Source organism: Megalops cyprinoides, chromosome 21, assembly GCF_013368585.1.
Source record: "Megalops cyprinoides isolate fMegCyp1 chromosome 21, fMegCyp1.pri, whole genome shotgun sequence".
NCBI lineage: Eukaryota > Metazoa > Chordata > Actinopteri > Elopiformes > Megalopidae > Megalops > Megalops cyprinoides.
The window spans coordinates 22,641,068-22,662,692 of record NC_050603.1 but is presented as its reverse complement, the minus strand read 5'-3'; the positions used below and the strand labels follow the sequence as shown (position 1 = coordinate 22,662,692).

The window sequence follows — 21,625 nt, the reverse complement described above, 5'->3', positions numbered from 1 at the left end:
CGGGCAGATACCCCCTCTTAAAAACTAGTGATTTATATATTCTCTGGAGTTAAAATGCCAGCATACATATCATTAATAAGATGATGGCCTCATAACACATAAAATAAATGAAATATATTCAAGCACACAAGAAATAAACAGTAGAATCAATATTGCCGAATGTTGACGATAGTTTAAATAATTCGTTTGATTCGCGATTGTATCATGGGATGCAAATAAAACGGTTCTGCTAATTAAGACTTTGGAGTAAACCAAGTGCTTCTTGTGCTTGAATAGAGTCTGTAAGAGTTGAAATCATTTTTTAATTATTATTATTTTGTATGCAGCTGTTTTAAAAATCTGCATCTAGCACCTTGTCAAAATCTGTCATGCTAAACTCAACAATAAGTTGCATTCATGACTAACGCGAGCTAGTCTGAACAGCAAAGAAAGGCGAAAACGTAAACTCGTCGTATGGGAAGTAGCGACGTGCAAAAACAACACTAGTGCGCCGAAGCTTGCATCAGTTTTAACTTGGTACGGCGAAGTTTCTTTTTTATCGTCAGAGCTGGACGTCCGGGATTACAAGAGCCAGCGCTGGGTTATTCAATTGTCACGATCTGTTGTGCTGTAATTGGTCAGCGCCCCTCACATCACCGCTAGGAGGAAAAGCACCAACCAGCAGCAGGAGGAGGAAAGAGGAAGTGAAAACATCAGCCGTATCTAAAAGAGGAGAGGAGACCGATAGAGCTGCGCTGAAGCTCGCCAAACTCCGAACATCAGCACTTTCATGGTGGAAAAGTCTGCTCCCTTAATCAGGTTGGTGAAATTCGTGACACTCATTCACAGTACTGAAACCAACGTAGTATTTCAATAACTGCGTGCATGCATTTGAGTTTTTTTTTAACTCGTTGGGGTGAATGTGTACGCGCGTGATCTACCAAAAAGATGAATTTCACTCAAAGGAGTATATGACAGTGTACACAGTAGCTTCTGTGTTGTTATTTTCTGTAAGGGGCCTGCGATGCCAATCGTTGCGGGTAGCTTTTACTTAGCTGGCGATCTGGTTATGCTCACAGGGTTCATATATCGCTTGGTACTATACGATAGCTGGCTTGCGGTTTCAAATGTGTTTGGCTACCGAGTTACGCCGACTCTTTTGTTTCTTTGCTAGCTGGCTAGAATCTTTGCGGTGCGTTTTATGTGAGATGTAACGTGAATATCTGCGATAACTGCAGAGTTCTGGTACAGTAATCTGTCGTTTGGCGCAAGGTGGCTAGTTTTAGGTTATTTAGCAAAGTGTTTAAGAGTGACTCTTATGTCAAACGCAGCGTTCAATTCTACCGTCATCCCGGTGTTCAGCGTTCTGCATTGACGTGACTGTCCAGCCCAGCGCTGAAGTTAGTCATTATCGCGGATAAGATAGCAAGCTGGCTATCTAGCCAGCAATTACGCTTTTTATAGTCTAGTTTTCAGGAAACCCCAGTTAACCAAACCGCATAACTGTTCCAGAATTCAAGGTAGCCGTCCACATTAACGAATGGTCTTAATAATATGTTATTTTACAAAAACGACTTTTAATTTATCGTGTGCTTGTGTGTTTTTGCTCTGATGCTGTATGATTGATACGCCCCATTGCAACCGCAACACTGCCTGTTTATTATAAGGCTTTATTATAAAAATGTGATGTCTAATGCTGCACGTGGTTTTGACTTTGTAGTGCCTATTTTATTCTTTTGTAAGAGTAACACAGCCCGTGTGTTGACAGCTAAACATACACTGAAGCCTGAATGAATTAGCTACCGGGCAACTGAGATTTCTGGTCCGTTAGAGATTTTAATTAGCGTAAGGTCTGAAGTAATTATACAGCCTTTTAATTGTTTGAAAATATGGGATCAGCAGCGTTCTGCGGAAATGTTTGGAATTGTACTGTGTACGCAGAAGGGGAAGGAAATACAACAAACCTACAAATTACTTGAACACCCAATGTGATCACGAGGGATTTATTTAGCAAAAAATATCTACATGACTTTGTATAAACAGTCATTCGCTATGGGGTATATCTAAATGGACAGGCCGTTTGTTACTGTTTCTCTTATTTCCTACAAATGGTGAGGTTAGGGTGACCACACCGGCCTGGCTAGTGGCAGTGTTCGTAATTATAATCAGCTAGTCTGAAGCGCGACCCCAATTTTGAGACAGCTCCACGATTCTTGGAGGGTTTCTTACCTAACTTGGGGATTCTCTCTAAACAACTCCGCCACTTGGAACGGGTGCAGACGGATTTCAGCGAACCCCGCAGAAACCAGTAGTAAAAAATACGGCTTTCAGAGTATACAGTCATCGCATGAAAGGATTTATGTTGATTCTTTTCAGTGGGCGTTATAGGGTTTCCGCTCCACTGCTACATAGTCATGGCGCACGTTATTATATGGATGTGAAACATTAATAAGAGGAAAGTATTGCATTATGTTTACATGCATGACAATCACTTGATAGCCCACTATACTTTTCCGACAATTGTGACAGTATGCTGATTTTTGGAGATTTTTAAGCGCTGCACATATTTTATTGTTGCCTTTTTATCAGCGTTGATACTACTCATGAAGTATTAATTGCGTTTCAGATGATTTACCCGTTTGGAAACGACAGAAAATGAGATGCGCTGTTATGTGTTTCTGTTGATTAATGTTTTGTGACAAGGCTCTGCAAGATGTAAGGTGTGGAGTTGCTGGTGCCACCATATGTTCGTTTGACAAGGAGAGGCCTCTGTCACATGTGCGCTAGCACGCCTCTGAGGCGGCGGCGGCGAGATTTTCTGTCAGCTCCTCTCAGTTTTTCACTTTTGTACCTCAATTAAGAGTTCAGGGTCTTCAGACGCACGTGTGCTAAATACGGAAATTAAGTGAGGGTGAATGCCTTGGTGGAGAATTTAAAATTCAGAGTCGCACTTAGGTCGTAGATCGCCCAGATCCATCACACACAATTGTGTGCATGTAAATGACCTTCCGCGCGCGCTCGGCGCATCCTCTGCAGTTGCCTCCTCACAAATTTATGCGCAATTCCAGTCTTAATCTAGAACTGAATTCGCTTCTATAAATTGATGCCAAGTACGAGTACCTTGCTCTGTCATGATAAAAGATAAAAACACTTTGATTTTGTTTGGTGTTAACAGAACAGACCTCTTTTGTCCTCACCAGCTCAAAAGCTTTGGCGGTGCAGAAAAGCATTTCACCCTCAGGGTTTTCAAGATTGTCAATCACTAGATTTCTCTTAGGTCAACAGATACTGTGGAAATTTATGTGACAGACTAAAGACCTTTTCGTGAATATTAATGAACAGGTGGAAAATTCACTAAGACCTCTGTATTTACAGGTGAAGATAAATTCCTTAAATTACTAGTTTTTGCTTCATAAAACTATAACAGCCCGCCATGCATAGGCCTATGCAGTGTATTAAAAGTCCAGGTTAATGAAACTTTTAATATGTGTCACTCAAGATTTACTTAAGGGAAGAGACTGGCTGGCTTAATTTAAAATGATGGATGGACTGCTGAGCCGATGTTGCAATATTAATGTACTGTCTGTGTATCACTATTGCATAATGTGGGCAATAGCTGGCGCTGCTGTTGAGTTTCACCATAAAGAAATTTCATGTGCCTCTGTCCCTGGACTCAGACAAGCACATTTATCTTCCTGTGCGGATTCCTTGTGAGCCTTTAAAAAACATCCTTTCTGGCATTTGCTGTTGACCTGACCCAGTGTTTCAAATGTTGGCAGTACCCATTGGAGAGGTCATGGAGGCCCTCTTTTTGTGGTGCCTGTTTTCTGCAGTGTCTCAGCCCTTGGGCTCCAGACACGCAACTTTAGGGTCTTAACTTAAAACTTTGATTGCGGGAATTGTCACAAAGCTCACCCTTAGCACAACCACAGGAAAAATACAAGAAAACCGCTTGGTTTCGCGGAATTTCCTTAAGCTTCTGCTGAATGACGTCTTTAGCCCACCAGCCAATAAGAACTTTCATTTCATTGACGGTGCAGGTCAGGTTAAGAACATTGCAAGAACGTTGCTGTTACATAAACCTTCTGTTTGATCCACTCCTGCTGTACAACCTTCTGTTCGGGTTTAACAGCAAATGGTGTGCTTATGTCTCCCCCCTTTTCCTTTGCTTATTCACTGTAAGGTCACAAAGCACAATGGAGATGATTTCACTGAGTGAAGACCAGGTCAACATTCCTTATCCCAGCACGGTCAGCAGGCCCTCATATCTGAGGGTATTTATTTATATGCTGGTGTGTACTTGGCGGTCCTTTATGGTCCAGCATGCTGCTTATGAATTTTCTCCAGTCCAATCGCGGTCTGATACGTTCTAGGTTGATCTGTATTCTCCAGTCCAGCAGTCCATTCTTTAGCTCTCTGCTTGAGGATACTGCCTGGTCCGACTGCGGTCTGAAACCTCCCAGCGCGACCCAGCTGTGCAGGCAGTCTCTTACACAATGCCACTGTGATCCCTGGCCACCGCCAAGGTCGCCGGTCTGCCTTCTTTATCCCTTTATCTCCGGGTCTCTTGTCTCAGGGGAAATGAAGCGGGCCGTGGTGCAAAACACGCTTGCTGTTGCACCCGCCACGTGGGGCCCACGGTCAGCAATAAGCTGGATCTGTTCACCTTCTTCTTTTCTTAATTCGATCCACTCCTGCTGTACACCCGGGGGCCAGTATTGGCCAGAAAGAGTCCTAAAGCCAGGCACTCTTTAAACCTATTTTCTGTTAATTGTGGCGCTTTCATTGACAATGAGTCACAGCTTTTCCGCAGTCATGAATGGGGGGACATTTAGTATGTTTGGCAATGCCTTGTGCACGCTCTGCACGTGACCTACCAGCACAATATGTATCTGCGTGCCCCTGTCAAATGAAATCCTGGATGGAAGCGGACAGCCCATATGGGTATCATGGGAGGTGAACTCGAATAAACCCAGTGCATAGATTGAGTTGCACAGTTTCTAGGAACCCATACTTTCTGGTTCAGAGAGACTGTAAATTTAAACATAATTGCTCAATGCCAGAGCTTCGTCATAGCTCTAGGCTCTGTAGCCATCTTTCTCTGTCCAATAATCATTTCTGTTCTCTTTTTTTTTTTAAGCTCAAAGGATATGTATAGGGTTCCTCTTTGGAAATTTGTCAGAATTTGCATCAATCAGCCACGTGAAGGCCACAAACTTGGCACTTGTTTGGAATGTCCAACCATACACATTCCCGGGGTTGAATTTTTTTGTACTTTGTAAATGGTGCCAGGGAACACATACACAAACACATATTTGTGTAAACTGGAAATGTAGAATGCTAATATTTGGGTGAGTTAGTCATACATATTTTTTTTTGGTTTGTGGTTTGTGGTTCTAGGTCTGCCTGGCTCTGGTTTGATAGGGGGAAAAGTGTCCATGCATGTGTAGTTTCATTGCTTTAAGACAATTTAGGCTTCCCTCAAAATTCATAGAACTCATGGATCAAATGACCTCTATAGCGAGGTTCAGAAAGTTCAGAGATTAACAACGGGTTTGTCAAATCAGAAAATACAGAGATTGCTGGCATCCCACAATCCTACAGTTAAAGAAGCTTGAAAAGGATCATCTTTAGTCTGGAGGTTTCTTAACAGACAGGTTAGTCTCTCAAAACCAGTTTCATTGCTTCCCCCAACTGAATCTGTGAATTCCGCACCTGAGCAGGAGTTACAAGGTGAAGCGTTTGGACATACTGTCAAGTTATTTCTGTGAAAAAATTGTGCATCTTTTTGGAGGTCACTGGATTTAAATGGGTGGCATTTCCTGACATGTGAGACATTTGGCCAAGGGAGAAAAAAGACAAATGTAAATACAGAACGAGCAAAAGGTATCAAGCGAAATAAAAGCTTAACGGGTGCTATTCTTTCGCACTGCTCTTAATGCTAAATGGTTTGCATTCTTAAGATTTGTGATAAACCCGACATGCACCAGGGAGGGTGATGCATGTGGGTCAGATTCAGCTGAACTGAGATGGTTTTGATATCCAGGTTTCTTGCCCTCTTTCTGTGCATTTTTCTCTTATGTCATTATCTCTGGCACCACACCCCTAGAGTTCACCTCCTGCGCAAAACAGACAGAAAAAACTCTGATCTGTGTACAGCTGTGACTTCACAGAACTCTCAGAACTTTTTCCTTACCTCATTGTTCAGTAAATACAGCTACTGCAGAGCCAGAGGCTGATTTCACAGTGTAGAAACATCCATTTCCGTCTGCAAGAACGTCACTCTACATCAGCCCTCTAATGCATGAGCAGCAAATAGACTCTTAACTGTCTGCAACAAGTCATTTTTATTTGGTTTATTTGGCATATCGTGTGAAGATTCCCAGCCTGAGCATTCCCAGGCACTTACTTCATATTGAAGCATTGATATTTCTTACGTTTTTCTTGAAATCCAGTTGACTGTAAGCTCTCTCATTTGGCTGTGTTCAACACTGTGAGCACTTGTGTCTCCTCTGTCTGTTTGCCCTCAGCAAGTGAGGGGTCTAATAAAATGGATGAAATTTGAAATTCGTCACAGTAAAAAGGAGGCCAGTTTATAAGAAAACAAAGCACGCTATATCTGCATCTGAGCTGCTCTCTTTGAATAAGTGATCAAGAATGCTTTTTAAAGAATGAGTTGGCTAATGGTTGGATTTGCTAAGGTAATTTGAAAGAGAGGGAGAGCAGGGGAAATGGATTCTGGAGTTTTTGTGAGGTTAAGATAGCATGGAGCTGGTTAAGAAAGTACAGAAGGATTTCACATTAACTTGTGTTTTAAAACAAAATGATGAGTGTTTGGCTACCTACCATAGTAAAGGTAAGGAGCAACATGTGAGATTTTGCTGATGTTACCTCATGGGCACATCATTTCGTGAAATTAGCTGCAGAACTGTATTGAATGACAAAAATAACATCAGCAGGGCACATAGTAGAGGAATACTGCTGTTAAATGGTTTCAATGGGCCTGTCTGACAAGTTATTGCTATATGTTCATCATGTTGCTTTTCTGTATTTATGGACACCATCTCAGACCTACTGTAGTCACTTCTTTTCATAATTCTTAGTGTATAACAAGATGTTAGCAAGATAACTAGTTAGCATTAGCAAATGAACTATAGGTCTTGATGCTTTTCTCAGCTCTAATATCATGGGCCTGATTGAATGTAAAATCTACCATATATTTAACACTAATTTTTGTCTGAGAGACAGATTTTAGCTGCTGCTGGATCAAGCAGTCGCTGTAGTGTGGTGGTAGCATGGCTTGCACTCTGTATGAGGTACCAAGGTTCAAGCCTTTCTACGTTCATACTTCTTTTTCACTGTTTGCGAAGACGTAGTCACTTAACTACGTAGGAAGCACATAGCTAACTACAGAGGCAGTAAATAAGCAGCATTATTTTTATATTTTGGTTAGGTCTATGAGTCAGTATCTCGTGCATGAGTCACGAGCAGCCTTTAATGTACGTTAATGAGTCCCGTTTTCTGCCCCTCGGTTATAGTAGAGTCTTATTTTGGAACGTGCTGAATGAATGCTGGGAAATGACTGACTGATTATTCCGCAAATTACACCTGCCAGTGGAGTTAAACTGCAGTAATGACATAGCAGTGACATGGAGTCCTTTTGTTTCATTTGTGAGATTTACTGGGGTAAAATCGCAGCTGCTTTACGCGCTAATGGCAATGAATGCCACATTGTTATGACAGACAAGTACATAACATGTGACTGTGAATGTGTCAGGTCTCGCATGTGACGTGATTGTGACAGTTCTCATGTATGACATGTGAATATGAAGGGAGTGGGGGGGCATGCTTACATACAAAAGCAGTTAATAATTAAATTTGGATCCCCGGTTACCGGGGCGAAATGGAGCATATCGACTGATCAATACCACTGGTGCATCCAGCTGCATGTAAGAGGAAAAGAGCAAATCGGCACTTTCTCGCCATCGTTAGCCGCTTAGCTAACCACCTTGTGGTTCTGAGAAGGATGGAGGGATGAGAAGGAAGCAGCAGGCCTTTGGCAGAGAGGAGAGGAGAAGGGAATAGCATGTCCTTAAAGGGACACCGCGCACTAGTGAGACTCATCACAATTGACACCAAGCAGAGGTGGAGGTCTCCATCCAGTCGACCTCTCCTCTCTACCTCTGTGCTCTACTCGTCGTATACGTAATGCGCTTAGAAGCATCATTGCGTGTTTGACAGTTGAGTAGATTCCTGTGCACCAGTGTAGCCCCTGAGCCGGTTTGAACTGAGGCACCTGAGTGGGAACTGGAGCATGGGGGTTGCCGGCGTGTCCATGTGGCAGTCCTAATGCCCGCTGCCCTACACGCACACACACTCACACACGCACAGATCTGTGTCAGAGTAACAGTGCAGACATGGCCAACGTCCTTCAGAAACGGAGGCAGGCCCTTTGGCTGCTTTTGTCAGCCCAACAGACCGCCGGGAGCGTAGACTGTCAGGGGAAACGCAGGGCTGAGATTGCGTGTGTCCATCACGGCAGACCAGCAAGGGCTGGCAGGTTCTTGAGAGTGACATATTGTCCCAAATAGGTTTTTCACCTTCAGTTTGGCGTGAGAGCTGCTCACGGCGACGGTCCTGACAAGGCATCAGTGCAGAGGGTCACTGTGGTGACAAACTTCCAGGGAGGAAGACTGCCCTGCAAGCTTTCATGAGGTTGTTTAACACGAATCAGTGAATCGGAGCCCTGCTCATTTAACGTCAGCCAGACTGACAGAAACTTATTTTACTGTTAATCTCTCTCTTTGCTATGACAGTGAAAAAAGTCACATTTGGTCGGGAGACTTTACACCACCCTGATGGTGAGTTTGTGAAAAGGAGTTGTTTAACCGCCTGGTTGGGCGCTTATCTTATTGAATGCGGACTGCTGACATTCCCAGTGGCCGTTCTGTTCCGCTATCATCTCAGCGGGGACCGTAGTCACCACCGGACCGCCTGCCGCAAATTCTGTCACAGGGCGCCCTGCTCTCAGAGCTATGTCAGCAAACAAACGGTGACAAGTTAGCTCATGCCAGCGCTCCCTAATAGAGGAAGACTGGCGGATCCTCAGGCCATTGTTTTGGTTCCTGTTGTCTCTGCCCAGGAGGCTAGCAGATAGCTGTCTGACTGGTCTGAGTCCTTTTCTATGGCCGGATGAACTTTTGAAACGCAGGAACTACAAAGCGCAGCTGCTCTTCCCCTTTCCTGTGAGGCACAGCTGCAGTATCAAAAAAAAGAGAAACTCTGGAACAGCGTCAGATAAACAATTTTCTGTATTGATAAGCTGTCTGCTCTATATTTGAACCTGCTGTTTTTCCCCCTTTTTAAACAAGCATGAATTATGAGGATGTTTTGCACATGCTCAATTCACTATGTTGTAATTTCGTGGTCTGGCTACCTGATGTTCAGTACTCTGATATGACGTTGCTAGAAGTCAGACCCCTTCAATCCATAGACTTGCTCGCAGAGAATTGGACATAGTCATTTACTGTTCATAGATTCTGGAAAAATGGCCAAATGTTGTCCAAACAAACAGGTATTTGAATGTTTTCCTCATAGAGAATTTGTGTTTGTTGTACAGACTCGTGTGGGTTGAAATGTAGTTTATAATTTTCTTCATTTGTTTGACTGCATGTTAATTTGACACTAAACACTAAGCGAGGAAAATGTATTCTAGGCAGTGACCTTATAAAGGTTGTGGCATACTAGAAGCAGTGGTCTTAATGTATAATTATGTCGATTATAGATGTTGTGATGTTGCTCAGAGGGAAGAGATCTAAATTCTTCCACGATGTGCCAGTCTGAATCATCAGGGCAGAACAGCTTGAATGAGCTAGATTCATGGAGCTGATTTGCTCTTGCAATCCATCCTGGTTCTCTGTTTTTCTGCTTTGCACAGGGGCTGGGGTTTTGAGTTTCCTGGTTAACCCATAAAAGACTGCAGTAATGGTGTGTAAATGAGGTCTCGCTGAATGCATTAAACTCCAAAAATGAACTTCCGCTGAATTAAACTTGATACCACAAATCAAGGGCAGTTCTGTGCAATGTAAGGGAAGGACCAACACACATGCAGCAATCTGCACTCTGCTTGCTTCTGCTACAGGGAGTCGTCCAGGAATACCACAGGCCTTGGTTATTCTCAGTCACCAACAGCCAGTCCTGGATCAGCTTACCCATCCTCAGTCCCAACGCTTACCACGTTACTTAAGAGGCAGATGCTGGTCCAGGATCAGTGTGCAGGCTTCCATTGTACTTACATGGTTCCTTTAGCTAGTGCTAATTGACAGTGTTGTTTTCTCAGAGGAAGAATAAAGACCCAGTGCGTTGCTACCCCCCAGGGCCGATTCACACTGCGCCTCCTCACAGGGCTGCATGGGGCCATGGAGGGCCCTCACACTGAGGAGCCGGCCCCCAGAGCGCGCCCGGCACAGAAGGATGGAGTGTGACCCAGCGGAGACAGCTGGGGGGGCGGAGGCATGCAAGCCAAGGGGACAACTGGCAGCACTGAGGGGGTGGTGGTGGGGTGGGGGGCAATGAACACAGTGTCTCCTTTGTGTCCTGCTCCTGTGACAGTCACAGCGTGGATCCTTGGCAACGGCCGCCCAAAGAGACGGAGCCCCGTACCCTGGAGTGCTGCAGGGACTGGGGCCGGATCGCTGTCTCTGGCCACACAGGCTCTAGCTGGAGGATGGGGGGTGGGACTGTGAGATCTGAACAGGTTAACGTCAGTGCTTGTGTTGCAGCAGAAAGTCTAAAAAGGCTATTGTGGAAGAGCTGCGGTGAGGGCTCTGCTGAGGAAGGAGCCGGGTTAACTGAATCGACTCGTTTGAACTTTGCGCTATATAGCTGTGTATGTTTCGGCCCGGGGCACGTTTATTTTTGTAGCTCCTAAGAATCCTTTGTTTCTTTTCCTCCACCTTCATTCACGGGTGCTGAGGAAAAACACGGCAGGCTTAGCCAGCTTGCCACATGTTGCCTGAACCGTAATCTTGGAGGACTTCCTATACAATGGTTTCCTCTCTCTCAGGTGAGTCTTCTTTTCTGGTGTTTAAAAAACACTTTTATGCCCCCTTTATGTGCTGTACATTCCAGCTGGAAATGGCAGTCAGTGTACTTTGAACCATTTTCCTTGAAGTAGGACATGTAAAAATAGCAACAAATCAATCATGAAATGTTCCAGGGTTTTTTTTTTTTCAGGTTTCAATCTAGGCTAGCGCAAACCCATCAGGGATTCCACGACACGTTACTTTGTATCTGCTGCGGCAGGCGGAGCCTCCATCTAAGAAAGGGCGCCGTTAAAAGTCTGTTCAGAAGAACCTGTGGACAGCGCTCTATTCACTGAAAACATGCACTAGGTGTATGGAGTGCAACTCATGAAAAGTACACACTGTACAGGAATCTTTTCATGCGAGGCCCACTAAAGGACAATGGTGGCAAAATGTGAAGAAAGAAAACAGTAGGGTATTAATGCATCTTGAAGGCGTGGAGCGCTGCTCGACTTCCCCCCTAGAATAACCTGTTCTTTCGTGACTTTCGAGTACTGAATGTTAGCACAAAGGAAAAAATAACTTCTCGTGTTGGCTCAGTTTGCGTTCCCCGAAGCCTGTGAATTGTGCCAGCACTCCGCATCGAGTGCAAAGAGCAGCTGCGCCCGAAATGGAGCGTTCGCGTACCTGGCCGAGCACCTGAAGATCGCAGCCGCCAAAGACACTGTGGAAAGTGCGGTGTCGGAACGAATTGCATTTATTCCCCTGCGTTTGCACCGCGAGCAATTAATTTGCGAGCCCAACGGGCACGGCGGAGCAAAAAGTCACGATCGCAGTGATGTTTTTGTTTGCCTGTGGCCCGTGGGGGGAAAAGCGGATTAGTTTCGTTTTTAGGCGCGCGGGATTTAATCACAATGAAGGAGGCAGCGCGTTTGGCCGCAGCTCTGGGCGTTCACAGGCCTTGGCTCATTCGCACAGAAACAGAGGAGCAGTGTGCACTCTCTCTGTTTGCTAATTACTAAATACGCCAAGTAAACTCGCACCGGAGAAAAAAAGCCTGGATTAGAGTAGCTCGTAGGCTTGTGTGGCCCCTCTGTGGTCATCCCTGTTGTGGAATGTAGTTGACAGCATTTACTAGATCCTTTGTGTAAACACACAAAAAAAATCAAATGATTTATGGTATTTGATGGCTTACATTGCTCAGGGCCCCAAATGTACTCAGTGCCTTGCTGGAGCCAAGTGTCACAGTTTAATTTGTGTTGCTTTTATGCTTTGCTTTTAAGTTGGATAAGAGCATTTGCACCATGAATGCATACACCCAAATAAATAAAAGAAATTTCATCTAATAACTCACGTTTGCTTGAGTAGATTTTCGTGCGTGTCATTTAGGCCTCTTGTTGACTAATTTTTGCCTTAGCTCATGGGAAGGGGGATGAAGCCATTAACCCCAAACTATGGGAAATATCTACCATTTAAGTTTAGGTTGTATTTTTCTCTCCATCTTCCTCATTATTTTCCTTTTCCTTTGGTGCATTGGAAAAGGGAGGCCACAAAAACTGCATGTTCATAAATGGCTCACGTCGTCTCCAACGGGTTTTTCAGGAGCTGAGGAAGTCGTTTGTTTCACTTCCTTTTAGCGCCGGCTGGCCAGACAGGATCAGGCTGAGGAGCACTGCCTGTCTGAAAGTGGGAACTTCACACAAGGGAAGCATGTGACGAGGGAAGAATTTGACAGGATACGTGTGGAGTCACAGATTCCCTCAGATGCTGGGACAGCTGTTACTCAGGCCGGCCCTAAAGGAACCACTGAGCAGAAAAACAGCTGCGGACAATATACCTGTCGACAATTCCAAAATGTATACCCGATATACCTCATATACCATTCCCAGCACAGTTTTGATATAATATGCGGGGTGTTTCGCTCAAGGTTATATCAATATGGTGTACTGTAGGAAGGTGCTGAAATGAAAATGGAATGCTGCCTCATGAAGGATTCCATCAGAGTTGAGTGGGCTACTGTTCGCAGTCTCGTTTTCTCCACCAATCAGAGGAAGTTGCCAGGGGGTGACCTCTGCTTGACTACTCCAAGCACCTGCGTTTCATATCGGGCCATCACTATCCGGAGTGCCTCAGTCTGTTACCCCAGGGTGAAACTGTACACTCCAGCCAACAAGAGTGGTTTTGCCAGGAGAAAAGAGCAGCCATGCTGTGGGTCTGCAATCTGGAAGCCTTTGCCTGGGGCATGACGTGGCCAGTATGAATGGGTTGGCCCTGTTGACCCAGGGCCGCTTCCATGTAAGGAAACATGCGAAGCCCTGAGGGGGATTTGCGTTGTACTTAGTCACTCGTCCCCTTGGGTCACCGGGTAATGGGGGCACACTGTGTAAAACCTGAGCGACACTTTCTTTGTAGTCTGACGCACTTTCTTCAGTTGGGTCTTTTTTCAGGTCAAAGTGCAAACATACCAGAATAAAACACTGAAGCTGTGTCTCATAGTATGCAACAGGCATTATGAAGATTACCTAATGTCGTTTGAGACATGACGCAATGTTGCACAACTGCTGCAGTTCAACTCAGTTCAAAGTAAGGGATTTTGGTTGTGTTTCTGTTCAGTTGTCTGAAATGCTGCCCACTATATATTGGGCACAATTGATGGTAATTATGGGTATTGTAGTTGATTTTTATAGGTATTTTTTTTGCTGGTGGCCTGCAATTGCCTGCTTCACCGCCTCTTTGTGAGTCTCCTCCTGCAAAGACAATGGGGCTGGACACAGAAAAACCCTTGTCTCCATGGTTGCTGCTTTAGGTAGGTTACGAAGCTGCAGCCATTTTTGCCAACAATGCAGTGTGAAGGTGCCTCTGCTTTTGCCTGCAGGCAACTGGAGGTCATCGTTGTATTGTCAGGGCGGCTTCTCTTTTAGGATTTGCCCTAAAGATTCCAAAGCCGGTGACCCAGACAAACGAGGGGCTCATTCACAGAACACAGCGTTGTCTCTACAGGCTCTCATCCTGCAACTCATTCTCCAAGAAATCATCTGATACCTTGCGAGTGTTTATCAGGTCTGAGGTGACGTTTATCAACGGAAAAAAGACTGGGTGTTTTCCATGGTGTGGTTAATTTCTGCTTTTATTCATACAAGGGAAATACAAGGTTGTCTGCAATGTGTAAATTATGCGAATGCTGTTATACCATCTGCCAGAGATCAGCGGGTGTGAATTACGCAAAAATAATTACTAAGGCATTAAAATGCATTCTGTTGGATGAGTGGAAGTAAGTACCATTCTTTTGTCTTTTTGTGAGGCTTTTGGGTAGACATTTTGTAAATATTCCACTCAAATATGAACATGCATTTGTTTTTATGCACAGAGTATGATATTTTACACAATAACAAGTGTGAACTGTGCGTGCAGGTTTGGGCTACAGGACAGAAATGTGTGAAAAGTCATCGTTGAGCATATGGGAAACTAAAGCTGTGCGTTTGGGATCTTAATACGCCTGTGATATGATCCAGGCCGTGTCGTTTCAGTAAGAGTATTAGAGTTTGCATTCCTGATTTGGTTCTGTTCCTTCAACACGAGCCCTCCTCACTTCCAGCTCGGTCCTGATCTCCCAGCTATGTAGATTACCCGTTACCAAGAGCCAAGAGCGATACTACCCGGAGTCTTGTGGGGACACTGAGGAATTGTTAGAATTTTGTTGTTCACATATAAGTGGATATAATTGAGGGTACGAAACCGCGATTATCAGGCGTGATGGGTTTGGAAGTCAATAAATTCCCATCCCTGACAGGCTCTGCAGCAGTTCGCTTCAGTCCACACTGTCCCAGTCTGGAAACGCTCGTGAAAGATGGAATTTCATTGGTTGTTGGAAACTGGCAGAGGACAGATCTGTCCAAACACGAAAAAAAAACCAACTAGAAAGATCTGACCATCTTGTTAATAGCAGGCTTTGAAAAATATGTCGCAGTGTAACGGCGAGCCAGTCGAAATGCCAGGGCCCCGCCCCTCCCAGTTCCTGCTCACCCGCGGCCTGGGAGTGGCCTCTAAGCTGTCTCGCTCGCTCGTGACATCATGCCCCTGTAGGCCCGCGGCGGCGAGGCTGACCCCGTGTGTGTGGCGGTCGGGGCACAGGAAGCCGCTCAGAGCAGAAGGTCACGCTGTCACTGTGGCTCACGGGGGCCGGCCACCCGCTGCCACTGCTCCTGACATTTTGGCCTCACCAGAGGAACGCCAAGCGAAACTCCTAGCCTGTACTTATCCTAATATTATGTTATTCCATCGGTTTCAGCTTGTGAGGGTATTGAATCGCGGCACACTCCAGAACATTCATCCGTGCCTTTGTGCTGGTAGCATCGAGGCAATGAATGCTCATACACAGCTCCAGTTAAGAGCAGTGGGTGATGAAACATTATATTTAAATGTGAGGAGATTTTTTACAGTATTTAAAATGGGGGTTCTTTTTTCGAAAGCAGAGGACAAGGAAGGACAAAACCCCTCCTGACAATCAGATTATATAATGTTTCTTTAGTCAGGCAGAAAAGTTGCTGTGGTGGTACTATTTTATGTGCAGGTTATTGAGGTTGGCGTTGCTGAAGGCAGCTCAGCTCGGAGCACTATAGTGGGAGACAGCCTTCAAGAGGGTTGTCCCCATGGTGCCCTTGCACCTGCTGGTAGCGTCGTGCCACAAATGCATCCGGGCCCAGTGAATTAATCTTCACTGGCAGAGACTCCTTTGAGGGTGTGTCTGAAGCTCTCCTGCAGTGGGATTTCCAGGTAGAGGAGCAGGGCTAATTGGAGCAAGGAGACAGAAATGTCTTCCTTGTAGTCCTAGGGGTAGACAGCAGGAGTCTTGCCTCAAAATCATGTACCACCATCTCAGTATTTTGTATTATCTTGTGCCCGCAGTTCCCAGTATGGAGTCACTGGGCTCATTTTGGAGAAGCTTGGGTTGTTTTGCAGAGTGTTCTTCAGATGACAGGCCGTTCAGATCGCCCACTTTTGTGATTCGTACACCTATTTGGGTGAACAACTTTGACAGAGTGTTAGGCCTGCTTTTTTTGACGATTATGGCTTTTTTTGTTCCCTGACAAACTCCTGTTATTTTGTAAATGCCAAAAAGAACAGCTGCTTAATGTCTTGTTAGTGAAATTTAATGATCAATTTGGAGGATTGCATAGCCTCACTCTCATACTGATTGCGTAATTTGAACACGGTTGGAACAATTAAGATGTGAAGATAAAAGCAACAGATTCCATTGACAGAATACAGAATTTGCTGAGATCAGACTGCATTCATTGCCAAGTGAAGTATCAGTACAGGAGGCTTATGACTGCACACAGTATCAGATTAATGCCAAAAACAATTTACTCAAATATATGACTAGAACTCCTAATACGGCTTTCATACTTTGAATATCTTTGGAATGTACACATTTGAGGAATGCGTGACTGTTGCCTAACATTGTGAAATGGTACATGGTGGCCAACTTAAGCTGCCTTATGTAAAATTAATCCGGCAAAACAGGCTTATATTGTAATGAATTCTCCTCTTTTGCCTCGTCTGCCAGACTCTGACGACTGTAGGCCTTGCAGGGCCATCTGATCCTGCCGAGCGCGGCAGAGCTGGTCTCGCTAGAGAGAGCGCTCCACGGCGCGACTCTGTCGCAACCGCCCCCCCCGCCCCCCACCCCACACCGCCAGAGGCCCCCCACTCCAGTCTATTTATAGAGGGGATTGAGGAACGCTCCAGCGCCAGGGCCGGGGGGTTAAAGCCTGCAGAACAGGAGTGTGGTGCAGAGGGCCAGGCTGCGATTGGGCCTCAGTGAGCTGGGGCCACGCGGGCAAGCGTGTCTAAACTGTAGGGACGTCCTATAGTGGTGAAAATCCAGCCACTAGCCTCCGCCACGTTTTGCTGCTAGCAAAGCTTGCCTACTTGGCCTGCATGCTGGGTTACCATTCATGTGTGGTCCCATTCCAGATACAGTTACATTACATTACTTTATTGTTCTTTAGCAGATGCTCTTATCCAGAGCGACTTACACAGGTTACAGTTTTACATGTTATCCATTTATACAGCTAGATATTTACTGAGGCAATTTTAAGTTATGTACCTTGCCAAAGGTATACTTGCCACTATACTACACTGCTTCAGAGGTTCAGTTCAGAATGGTTGAGAATGATAATGATAATGTTTTCATGTCAAATATGAACTCAGAAAGGAAGATGAGGAAGCAATAAGGAAAAATGTTTAAAAAGTTAGGTTCAGTTTGTCTGAACAACATAAAATTACATTACAAAATTACACACAGCAGGTGAGAAGAACTTGCTCGCCCTATGCACAGATACCGCTGTTTTAAAGTGTGAAATGATACACAGAAACCACAGCTCATAAATAGCCTTTCAGCAGGTAACCACTCATCTCCAGACCCTCAGATTCAGAGGAAGCTTGCTCGACATTCAGTCACAATGCCGTCGGCAGACACCATGCACTGAGACTGTTTTTGGTCAAATCTGAGATGCAAGGGTCACAGCTACAAGTCACGCAAGGTTAGAGACACCCTTTAAGGCCAATGTGGGGGGTAGCTGGAGAGCCTACTTCCCCCTCTGCTATTCAGTCAGCGATTTGTTTGAGTTTTGCCGCCCTTTGTCGCAACGGCAGGCTGGTTTCCTCTTCAGCTGATGAACGCCTACTTCCTCCTTCTATTCACTCCCCTCCAAGCCGAGCCTCCAGCAAGGCTTCTGCAGTCACTCCTCTGGCAGAGCTGGCCCTGTGAGCCTCTCGGAGACGCTCAGATCAGCGAACACTCCTGGGACGCTGCACAGGTAAGCCGGGGCTTCCCCAGAGCAAGGGGGCAAGGTTAAAGTGAGTGGTTGCAAGGGCGTTTTGTCTGAATGAGGCAGCAAAAAGAAGACAGCCGATCTGCAGTCTTTGCCACTTGTTGACAGGATTTCCGGGTAACGGAGAGGTCCCTCTTACGACCAGCGCCACGCTGAGAGGAACAGGGTGTGGTTTCCCCTGTCTGCTGTCGTTCCTGCCTGGTTCCATGGCCGCTGGCCACTTCAGGGACCGAGGGCTGAGGTCAATCTATAGATGCTGAAAGTCGCTAAGTGCGTGTCGCGCTTGTTGTTTGGCTGGAGCCACATTCACAGGGCCCGAATTACTCAGGGGCGCTGTTCTTGTCCCTGTGTGTGCATCCTGTACAGAGCACAGTGTTTTTGTTCTAGGGTACATGCAAGGTGCAGTCATTTAGATGTTAGTTTTCTCCTCACTTGTGTAACTTTCAGATTTAAACCAAATGCTTGTTTTTTTTTTACAGTATACTTGCACTAATTGGGTTTTTTTTTACCTAGCTTCCTGCAGACATGTATTCTGATTTCATCATAAGTGAATGTAAAAGCTTGACACCAGTAGCTATGCTGAGCAAGCAACAAGCCTGCAGTTTGAGGAACAGCAATGGGTTGAAGAGATTTGGGGAGGTGTAGAAAAACAGATATCGAAAAGTGTCGCTTCCTTTTTGTAAACATAAGGCAGCGGCAGTTTCTTTTTGAAACGGTGAAGTGTCGCGTGAGGCGGGGAGTGTCTGGTGTAGTCGTTTGACAGGATATCCTGGTTACCGAAAGAGTGACAGGGCCACAGTCGTGAAACAGATCTGTAGCTGAGACGGGCACTAACGGAAAAGTCCTGTCCAGAAAAGTAATGTGCCATTCAAAATGCAGATATCATTCCAATAGTTTTGGTGTGTGCATGCATGTATTGTCTGTATGTGTGTATGTGTGTGGGGTTTTATGCGTGCCTGTGTGTGTGTGTGTGCAAGAGAGAGCATGTGCGGGCCTTTTGAAAACCCCAGGCTTGTAAGTAAAGTATGTCACTGTATTACCTCTTACCCAACACAATGCGGTTCTCTCCTTTGTTAATCAGCCTGCTGATTGCATTGTCAACACCCCCCCCTTACCTTTCCTTCCCAGGTTCATTATTCAGTTTGCTGTCAGTATGTCAGCCACCCACAGATTAGCATGTAACGGATATGAGCTTTGTTACGCACGTAAAAAAACTCCCTGTTAATGGGCTCCAAAGGGTTTTTCAATTACCCAGCAGACCCTCTTCAGGTGGCCTCTTTGTCATGTGCATGTAAGTGGGTTAGAAAGAAAAATGTTAAGCTCACTCAGTTGATTTAAGTAAGGAATTACACAAATAGAATCAAACAAAAAAATTAAGAAAGAAACAAGTGAAGGTAGTGTGCAGTTTAGAGATGCTGTATACATCTTCCCTGCTTGTCATTGATAATTTGTTAATATCATGGTTTCTCAATAGAAGCCCTTTGTCAAAAGAACACCTCTAACAACCCCTTCCCCTGTGCTAAAACCATCTTTACCTGTACACCTCACCCCACTCAACTGAAGTGACCGAAAATGAGATGTAATGGTGGGCGTAATGGGTGAGGTGTAACACTAACAAAGACTGTCTGAAGCATTTCCTTACTGAAGCTACAGAGCAGAGTGGGGGTGGTTAAGGTGTGGTGTGTGGCTATTATAGGCTCCAGCCTGAATGCTAGTGTGCTTAACAGGGGTGTGGTGGCAGTAATCAGTGAGGCGCTCCTTCAGGCTGAAAGGTGAGCCTGTCGCTGATACTGACACAGTGTTTCTGACTGTTGTCCTCTGAGATATAACTCCCGGCTTGTCAGCGTCGCCTTTGTTTTATTGCTTGTTGGGGAAAGGGGAAAGGGTGATCTGTTAACTTTATGTAGTGCTTTGTTAGGCTGTGGAGCCTGGTGAGATGGAGGCCTTTGTGCAAATGGCAGATTAATTGTTTAAAGACCCTTTGAAATCAATAGGATGCTTGTATTCCCTTTGCCGTTGGCGTGGAAATGGGATCTTTATTGATATGGTGGTTTAAGGGGATTAGTTTCCACTTTTTGTTGCATGTTTGGTAGATATTTAGGCCTGGATTCAAACGAACTGCATAGTAGTTATTTTGTTAATTGAATAAGTATAGCTGAAGTGAATAGTTGTTACTTAACTTAATAAGTAGAACGTGCATTGTGGTTGTATCTGGGCTGAAAGTTTGAACTTTTTGGGTTATATAATAGTGCCTGTTTTAATGATGCCAATTCACAGCCTTCAGAGGGTTAAACTACTTACTGAACATTCCACCGTAAATGGGAATTTTAACAATTTTAATGGGCTGTGGAAGCAATTTTTTTTCCTTGGTGATGGCAGTTTCAAGAAAGCCGTGCCAAACAGCACATTGTAAAATGCTTTGGTCAGGATTTGGTGTGTGTTATGGTGCGAATCCAAAGCTCGTGTGTGTGATTTAGCATTAGGAACCCTGTGCTGTTGTCCTTCAACTCCGTCTTCCTCATCCAGCTAATGGCACTCGCCGGCCTTACTGCCTGCCAGAGATTTTCATTTGGGTTAACGGAGAAAAACAAAACCCTGCTTTTAGCTCTCGGATCACTTAAAGACACGGAGGATCATGTTGAAGGGGGGGGGGGGGACCATACTGTGGGGCAACTTCTGTGCGGTTTGAGCATGGTCATGACTTCATTGTTTAGGAATTGAGTGAAATGTTAGAATAGAAAAAGAGAAAAGCGAAAGGAAGCTGGGAATGATGCTGATTCTCAGCATTAATTCTCCCTACCTCAAAGCGTCGGGGGAGGCGAATTTGAGTGGATTCTGGAGATCATGTTATCTCCAATGCCATAGACAAGAGGCTCTCTTCTCAGTCAAAAGAGAAGATCTTGTATTACCCTCATTAATTATTGACCTAGAACTGTGCCATGAGGCACAATCTGTATTTCGACAGAACTGAATTGACTCCGCCTGCCCTTTTTTTGAGTTTCACAGTGTTGATGTAAGCACAGTCTATTTTTTCCTCTGCATCTGCAATCATAAAGCTCTTGAATATTTAAGCTTGTTGGGCATCTTCAAAGCTAACGCTGCGCTTTTGGCAGTCTAAGCACAAAAAGGGCATCAAGAGGAAGACGCCAAGTAGAGCCGACGAGAAGCCCAAAAACTGAAACACGCTGCGCCACCCCCCCCCCCCCCCCAACGCCCCCCCTTTCCAGGATGAGATTCATATCGCGCAGCCCATGTCCATTACTCTTGGACAGAAGTGTGAATCTTAGCAAGTTTTCTCCTGGTGCTTTTATCTAGGATATTGGGTCAGATGCACATGCAGTAAAACTCCCATGCGCTAGGCTCTGCAGTTCCCTCCCTAAGGGCTGCATTTAATGCAGTTATACAGTACAACACCAGAAGAGCAATGGTCTTGTCAGAGCCGGATTAGTTTTGACCTTGGCTGCTCTGACATTCAGACTTTGGTTGGTCTCTATTGATTGTTCATTTCACCTTTGGAGGGAGACAGGATGAATCAAGGACTTGCTTTGTGTTTCATATTATTGTTGTTTGTGTGAGAAACTTGCAGGCACTATTAAATTCAAAGGAGAACCACATAAAAATGTGTGACTGCATTTTACTAGTTGAGTGTGGATGTAGTTGTTCAGTTTGGCTTGTGTAAATTTCTTAGATCTACCACCGAAATACTTGAAAACTCCATCAATAATTTCCTAAATAATACGAAAGAAGTTTGACCTCTTTAGTGAAGAAGTGGCCCATTTTTTAGTA

The 21,625-nt window shown here is 45.0% G+C and overlaps 1 protein-coding gene across 5 annotated transcripts in view; it reads left to right on the top strand.

Moving 5' to 3' along the window:
• Positions 1–663: 663 nt before the first annotated feature.
• elmo1 (engulfment and cell motility 1 (ced-12 homolog, C. elegans)) overlaps positions 664–21,625 on the top strand; it is a 106,518-nt gene continuing 85,556 nt past the window's right edge. For 4 of the 5 annotated variants that reach the window (XM_036555307.1, XM_036555305.1, XM_036555309.1 and 1 more), the window contains exon 1: positions 664–798. The gene's annotated coding sequence lies outside the window, so the exon portion shown is untranslated. Of the gene's footprint in view, positions 799–17,720; positions 17,825–21,625 lie in introns of all 5 variants that reach the window. The other variant, XM_036555306.1, reaches the window with a different exon arrangement.